This window comes from Arachis ipaensis, chromosome B8 (assembly GCF_059453495.1).
Source record: "Arachis ipaensis isolate K30076 ecotype BB chromosome B8, ASM5945349v1, whole genome shotgun sequence".
NCBI classification, from domain to species: Eukaryota; Viridiplantae; Streptophyta; class Magnoliopsida; order Fabales; family Fabaceae; genus Arachis; species Arachis ipaensis.
The window spans coordinates 121,087,725-121,096,218 of NC_142443.1; the positions used below are offsets into that span (position 1 = coordinate 121,087,725).

Consider the following 8,494-nt stretch of genomic DNA (forward strand, 5'->3'; position numbering starts at 1 on the left):
ATAAAATCCTGATTTTAACCCTAATATCACAAATTCCTAATTTATAACCTAAATTCCTAAATCTACAATCAGAAAAGGAAAGAAAGGGCACGGGGAGCTTAAGGGGGAAACAGAAGGGAAGAAAGAAGGAAACGGAGAGCAGAGGGAGAGGGTGACGGAACAGAGAAGAAGAGGGAGAAGTGGATCGTCATCGGGGAGGGAGGAGACTGCCGCCGTCGTGAGCCATCACTACGCGCTGCCGTCGAGTACACGGACCAGAGGGAGACGCGAGCAGTGACTGAGAGGAAGCTCCGTCCTCGTCGCCGTTCCATAGTCGCTGTTGAAGCCAACCTCATTGTCGTCGAATCGTCGCTGCTGAACCGCTGCTGTGCCGCCATCAAGTCTGAGTTGAGGAAAGGAGACGTGGACTCGGCGTCGCCCAGAGAGAAACATGAATGGTGAGGCGAAGCAGAACGCATGGTGGGAAGGCTTTCCTTGCCACCGCCGCCGCTGGAATCTCTGGTTACCGCCATGATTAATGGTGAGTCAGTTAAACCCTAGCCATGAGAACCACCATCTCTGAACCTTTACTGCTCTGAAAATACCCTGTATCTACCTCTGATGTTCTTGGTTATGTTTGTTGGAGCTTGTCTCAATGGAGCCACTGGCGGGGTGTTGCTGCTGTCGGAACCACCGCGAGCGGGGTGTTGCTAGGAATCACTGCTGCCCTGCTTCCGCTATACTTAGGTTCAACATCCATTGGACTGGGTTAGCCTTTTTTCCCTTATTTCTGCTCCAATTGCACGCTCTATTCTGCCGATCTCTTATTAAACTGCTTGTTCCTGTTTTAATTCAAATTTGGCTTGTGCTCTGTTTTAAATTTCCAGAGCCGCTTCTGCTTTCGATTCTATTGAATTTCAAATGTTGGTTTCGTTGCAACCATGATCACTGTTGTGGGAGCTAACGCCGCTGCTATCTTGATTGAAACTGTCGCATAGCTAGTATTGGTTCAGCCAGCTGCCTCGCTATAATCCCGCCTCCGGGTTCTTTTAATCGCGACATCAAGGTAGGGGGTTTAAAACGATTTTAATTTAAGAATGCCTACAAGGTTTATTGAGTAACTGCAAATAGATTTAATACCTGTGAGTAATTGATTGATTATGTGAATATTGAATTGTGGCTGAAATTGTGATTGGAATGGTTGAGATTGTGATTTAGAATTGTTGATTAGTGATATTGATTGACTATGTGGATTGGAAATTGTTTGATAACCAATTGTTGTGAATTTCTGAATTTTAATGAGTTATGTCAGATTGGTTGCCGTTGAGCTGTTATTTGATATATTGTAAGGTTAATGAACTTGCTTGGTGGTTGATTTGGAATTGATTTTGAGGGATATTAAAGGGTTGAGTCTTGAACACTAAATGATTTGTTGAAAATCAGATTCTCTTGAAATTAAAAGGCAACTTTGAAAGTGATTTAGTAACTCTATAGTGACTGAAATTATAAGAATTTAAATGTTAAGTAAATTATATTAAGTGTAATTATGAAAATTCAATTTTTAAGGTTTCGTATCAACTAGAGAATTAGTTATGATTTTTCAAAGTTGAACTTTCTGATTTTTCTGTATAATTTTAAACGAAGTCAGAAACTTTGAAAAGCTATAACTACTTACGTAATGATCGGAATTGTATGAGGCCAAGCCTGGGTTAAACTTGGGAATATAAGAAACTAAACTGGTAAATTTGAGACTTTTTCATTAAGTTTATGATTTATGGCGAATTTTTGAATTGGGGACGTCAAATCTGGTTTTTTTGCAGAACGTTTAACACAGCAGCAACTTGTTTCCTCTATTGGAATTTCTCCAGTTTGAATTTTGAAATGGAACCAATTTTAAATGAAACTTTGGTCCTAATACTTTAATTTCATTAAAATTTAGAATTGTTAGAGTTGTGGTTTTAAAGATTTGGGTTTTCAAAGAAAGATGTATTATGCAGTAAAAGTCAGGCTTTGTTTTCTAAGTCAGTAACTTTGAGGTTTTATAATTTTTAATTCTGGAATGATATTGAGATGCAACTAATTGGAGGTGAAAATTGAGTATGTTTAGTATATATGATTCAAATTTCAGGGTTTTCCATGTTTTAATAAGTGAGTTATGGGACTTGGAAGAGGTTGTGTTCAATGATTTGTAAAACAAAATTCTGCAGAAAATTACCTAACTTCCAAGCTACGTAAATCCTTCATTAAAAATGGTATGACCGTGGAACCAATTGAGAAAGAAATTTGGATGAGTTATGTTTAACCACATTAATTTTGAAGGTAGTTGGATTTAATTTGGATTTTATATGAAATTTCAAATGTTGTATGGTGCTGCTGTCTTCTGGTTTTAAAACACTGCAGAACAGTCACGATTTTGCTTATATTCCCGAAGCTAGAGTCAGCAAAAAATTATAATTTTTAGTTTAATAGAAAGTTTAATCCGAGACGGTCGCATGGATATAAAGTTTGCGTAATTCCGAATTCATTTGATATTTTAAAAACAAAATGGAAATCAGGCTGCCAAGTTGTGTTGGTAATTATTTTGGATATGGAATTTAAGAAATAGATTTTCTATTATCAAATATTTTTGAGAATATATTGCTGTGGCAAATGATGAAAGAGGCTGATGAATTGTTGAGAAAGAAGGAACCCGTAAGGGTAGATAAGTCCTATTTTTAAAGGAGATTATGTCCAAATTTTTATAAAAAAATATAAGGACTTAATCAAAATAAATATTCAAGGCTTATTTAATAATAATAACTTCAATGATTCTTTTAAGAAAAGAATATTTGATTTATGAGATTGTTGGCAAGGGCGTGGGTTTAGTCCCGCTTGCGTATTTGCAATTATGAAAGAAAAAGGAAAGAGTAAAGTACTTATTGTATGATTGTCTGTTGCTAGAGGTAACCCAAGAGATATTATTTATTTGTTTGTTGCTTAATGCAACCCAAGAGATGTTTGTGTATTTATCTGTTGCCCTGAGGCAACCCAAGAGTAATTTTCCGTTCCCAAGAGTATATATTTTCTGCGAGTAGAAAGCAGAGGCTGTCTCAATAGAGCTGCTAATAATTATATGCGTATTTATTTGAACGGAAAATCGTATCCGGAAAATCGTGAACTCGTGACCGGATAAATGTCGGGAATGCAGGTGCTAACCGACACATGAGCTCATGGCCTGTACTAGGACTAGACATTCATCATATGCATCTATGTGACATTGTTTGGGTGTACATATTATAATTGGTTTGCCTAAGTGAATAATTCTGTTAACTGTTAATTGCTATATTTGATATAATTGCTCTTGATTGTGTTTGAACCTCATTACTTGTGTTTGAAATTGATTGGCTGGATTGTGGTGAATTGGGTGTTGGTTGAATTGCTTGGGCCTGAGGCCATGACTGGTTTGTGTTGGAAGTCTAGTTCTGTATAAAGTATCTGACTGGTTCAGCATAGACTTAATGAACCTATGCTTGGAGCAGGATGATCATTTATACCGCGTAGGTAACTTCTTTTATGTTATGGTCTAGTAAAGTATGAAAAATCAAACTGGTTCAGCATAGACTTAATGAACCTATGCTTGGAATAGGTTGGTCATTCATACAGTCTAGGAAACTTTTAAGAGTTTTATAAAGAAAATATGGTTCTAGGATTTTGAATAATTAACTAATGTTTTTAAAGAAGGTTAATTTTCTTTTAGATGTCTCTGAATGAAATTAACTATTTGCGCCTTATTCTTTACTTTCACGGCATTCTCGACCTCTACTGAGAACATGTGGTTTGGTTCTCACCCCCAAATTTTCCACCCTTTCAGTGACACAGGTTTGAAGATGCAACTTGAAGCTGCGAGCGATTAGTAGGTTTTCTTTATGATTTTAATTGGTCTTGTAGAGTCCCCTCGCTGATTGTCCCTTGAGAGTTTATTTCATATAGAGGGGTAGGTTTGGTATATTGTATTTGAGTTTTATTTGGTTTCTTTTGTATAAGAATTATTATCAATAATATTTATGTGATTATTATTATTTGTAAATGTTTGAATTATGACTTTAATGAATAAAAAACAAAATTTTCTGGCATTTTCTTAAAACTGAAACGCGAACTCGATACAAAGGCTCGATAATTAAGTAGTTAATACTAGAGAAGGTTATGTAATGTTCTTTCTAGTGGAAATACCCTGACTTAAGCAAGGTATTTTGCTGGACGGGACGTTACCAACTTGTAACGACCCAACTCCCAGTATGCCATGGTCATACAAGAAGCTAAGTGTTACTAACTTATCCTTCCTAATTATTATTTATTATTTAATATATGAGCCTGTTCCTTGTTAGAGCGATGCCAATTTTACGAGTGATTTTTTTTGTTGCGGATGTTCAGGTAAAATAAACAAGCATACATTGAGAGTAATAGAAAAGCGGCATAAAGAAACATAGAAATACAGCTGATAATATACATCATGTACACTATAACAAAACATGTAGCGTTTACACAAGATCAAGTCAGTTTACATCCTCGTCATCCTACGTAGCTAATATTTACACGACACTCCCAGAGCCTGGCCCATACAAAAAGCCGCTAAACTGGCGCCCAGGCTAGCCTAACCACTATATAGCTCCTAGCTCTCGGGTGTACTAACACAAGTGAGAGACTAACTAACAGATAATGTCAGACTAGAGTGTCATCAAAAGAATGCCCCTTCCGCAGTCAAGCTATATCTACACGTGGCCGTTCGGAGAATCGCCGTGAGGCTCGTCCATCTCCTCATCCTGCTCTATCTCTATCTCAGGATCCTCCTCCTCCTCATCGTCCACAGCTACAACTATGTCCTCAGATCCACCAGAAACACTGCTGTCACTATGTACAAAACCATTCGCGAGCACAGGTCCGTTCGCGTATATAGGAGCTACCCCACCGTCTGGTAGTGCCGGCTCATCAGGCTGTGGAAAGTCGAGGATCGGCTCAGGGGGAAAATCCCACTCTGGTGGTATCACAGGTACGTAGTCATCAGCTAACTCAGGCTCATCAGGAATGATAGGCTCAGGTACCGCCTCATTCAAAGGTTGAGCTGGTATAGGGTGCCCGGGATTATCAGGAAAAGGATGTCCAGGTGCGTCAGGATGTAACCAGGATAAGGGAAAGTCGTAAGGAGCATCGGGGTCAAAATGCGGGCTAGACAGAGGATGTTGAAAAGCTCGATTAGGTAACGCATATCGTCTAATACGAGGCTCCAAACCCGTAATGAAGTAACTGTGATGTACCGGATCCTCGTAGACGTAAGGGTCCTCGAACTCATAGAAGATCACGCCCGTCTCCATCTAAGGGGGGAGGAAGGGAGAGAAGGGGTAAGAACTGGGGAGTTCTTAGTAGGGTCGGGGTTATTAGTTACGTTCATTTATTTGATCCCGATTAGCAGATAGATATTAGAATACAGTAAAGTAGTAAACAGTAGTTAAAATAGATAGGAAAACAGAAAACAGAACACAAACAGAAGAACACAAGGAAATAAAGCACAGACATAACACTCAAGCAGACAAACATAAAGAAATAGTTCACTCACAAGAAGGAAAGCAACAGAGAATGATGCACAGACAAGAATGATACATGTCTAGCCCTATTACAGGCCATGAGCTCATGTGTTGGTTAGCACCTGCATTCCCGACATTTATCCGGTCACGAGTTCACGATTTCCCGGATACGATCTTCCGTTCAAATAAATGCGCATATAATTATTAGCAGCTCTATTGAGACAGCCTCTGCTTTCTACTCGCAGGAAATATACTCTTGGGAACGGAAAATTGCTGTAGGTATCCAAGTTTCCCTACAGAAACTCTTGGGTTGCTTAAAGCAACAGATAATAAATATTATCTCTTAGGTTGCATTCAGCAACGAATAAGTAAACAATATCTCTTGGGTTGCCTCAAGCAACAATTAACCTTTCAATAAGCCTTCTGCTCTTAGTCTCTTTACCCTGCTCTGATTTCTCTGTTTAATCTGTGTATTTAAAGCTTATGTAAATTTCGGTATGAATAGTTAGCATGTCCCAAGTATAGGTTCATTAAGTCTATACTGAAACAATTTAACTTTTCATATAATACCTAACCCTAATCGCAACTCAAAGACTAACTATGTTGCCCTAGTTTGTTTGCTAGTCTCTGTCTGTTTTTCTGTCATTAAAATCTTACAGACTTTTTCTTCGATTTTTATCTTTTCTTAAACTTTTATCTTTTATTTATCTTTGCCTCACTAATATGTTCTTACCACTCCCTAAGTGTTTTATGAAGTTAATTATGAGATTCTGCACTTAAAGTTGTCTTTCTAAAACTTTTACAGAAAACTACCTTTTTCGCATTATTTTATTATTTTTATTAAAATATTATTTTTAATTAAATATTATTATTTAATATTTTATTATTATTTATTATTTTATTAATATATTTTCGAAAATTAACTTTACTTTAACCTTTAACCTTTAAAATTCACTTTTTACTACCCGTAACTTTTAATATTTCTACTTTTACTACCCTAACTTTCAGAAATTACCAAATAACCCCTCAAACACCAAAATAATTACTTCCTTGCCCTTTTATGAATAAAAAAGGTGTTCTTCATTGTTCTTCACCACACTCAAAGTGTCCTTCATGTTCTTCATAAATTCTTCAGATTCTTTCTCTGTTTTTACCCGTTTTTCAGTCTTTTCAGCAACCGATTTTTTCTATAATTCATAATAAAATTGCAGCCACTAAAACTTCATCTTTTTTACATGATTTCAACATAAATTGAATCTCAATTTAAGCTTAGGTTTTCGTTTTTCCAGCTGCCCAAGAACATGAACTTTAAAGCTTGAATTTCATCAAATTTCATCAAAATTTCACCAAATTTTCACCAAAAATCAATCATATATGCAACCAATTTTTAGCACAGCCAAATTATACAACATTCACACATCTCAAACACAAATAATCAAGATTAATTGCGTGGCACCCTACCTGGTCTTGCTGCTCCTAATTCAATCAAACTTTCAGGTGGTCCTTAAGCACTTTTTCCTCCTAAATCACATCAAGAAAACACATATTTAAGCATGTTTCCTTGAAACCGAATCAAAAGAGAGATGGTGCAGCCAACTCACCTTGATTCCAGCCTTGATAAGTCATATGATCATGTAGAGAAAGAAGAGAGGATCATTTTGGTCGGATTGGAATTTTGATTTGAGTTTTAGTTCAGCAGAAATCAAGCTTTGAAGATTTGGAACTAAGAACTTTTCTCTCTTTTTCTCTCTACCTATTTTCGGCCACAAAGTGAAAATGAGCCAGCCTTGGGGTTTTGGGGGTGTAGGGTGAGTTGTGATTAGTTGGCTTGGAGGTGGATTAAAATAATATTAAAATATCTCAGGTGTATAACTACTAAAACTAGATGTATCGGAACACTTGCAAAAACATCTCTAAAAATTATTTTCTGAGCTACTAGAATAAATGACACTAGCAACATATTTATTATGAGAATAAAACATGAATAATGAGGCCTTAGCATTGCTAAAGTCATCAGAGAGTGCTGGTGCTAAGCTGCACCAGTAAATTGTATACCCGGTTAAACCGGTTTTCTATTTTTAACTAAAATTGACCAGGTAACCTGATAATATTATTCAAGAAGCTTCTAATTCTAATATAATGATAATATCATCCTATTATCTCTCTTCTCTCATAAATCGTGTCCGGTTTGTCAAACTGAGACTATTTACGAAAAACCGAATTAAAACTCCTAACCAATACGGTTCAAAAACTAGGTTCTTCGTGATTGCGTTATCGAGCTTGTCTCGGAAAAGGTTCTAACTTAAAGATGACATAATTACAATGAGGATTGAGATACTCGATGATATATCAAAGGTTTTCCCCTTACTGATCTTCCGGAGAAATTCGTACTTTCAGAAAAAGATCTCGCGTACTCGAAAACCGAAACAGATTTGTCAGCACCAAAGGCCCATTCCAAGTTCTCCAAGACCTCAATCAAGTTTCAATATTCACATACACACTACCTAAACCACAATTATCACATCCAAACACAACAAATCAATACCCAAATGCCTTAATTCAGAAATTTCACTAGGGTTGAGATCTCTTACCTTACCTAAGGATCAAAGAGGCAAGACTAAGCCTTCCTTTCAAGTTAATTGGATCCTATAACACAAAAGAGCTCAAAATTTTAACATTTTTACTCAAAATTTTCGAAATTAAGGCTGAGAAGACAAGCAAGAAAACGTGGCTTACCTCTAACGCAACCTTATGGGTTTTGTAGAGCTCGACGCCACGGTCACGTGCCCGCAAACGGTGCGACGATCGGAGCTCCGGATCAAAAGTTATCAAGGATTGAAGTTTGAATTGAATGAGGGCAAGGGTTTTCAAGCTCCCTCCCCTTTAAGTGTGTTCTCTGTTTCATTTGGCAGCAAGGAAGGCTGTGGCCTTCACTTATGTGTTATTGGGCTAGACCT

General features: G+C 37.1%; 1 long non-coding RNA gene across 1 annotated transcript; it reads left to right on the forward strand.

Annotated features, from left to right (window-relative positions):
• The first annotated feature begins 531 nt into the window (after positions 1 to 531).
• LOC107613992 (uncharacterized) lies at positions 532 to 4,037 on the forward strand. The gene is made up of 3 exons (XR_015896785.1): positions 532 to 747; positions 867 to 3,442; positions 3,546 to 4,037. It is a non-coding gene; the product is annotated as an uncharacterized LOC107613992 (long non-coding RNA).
• Positions 4,038 to 8,494: the final 4,457 nt, after the last annotated feature.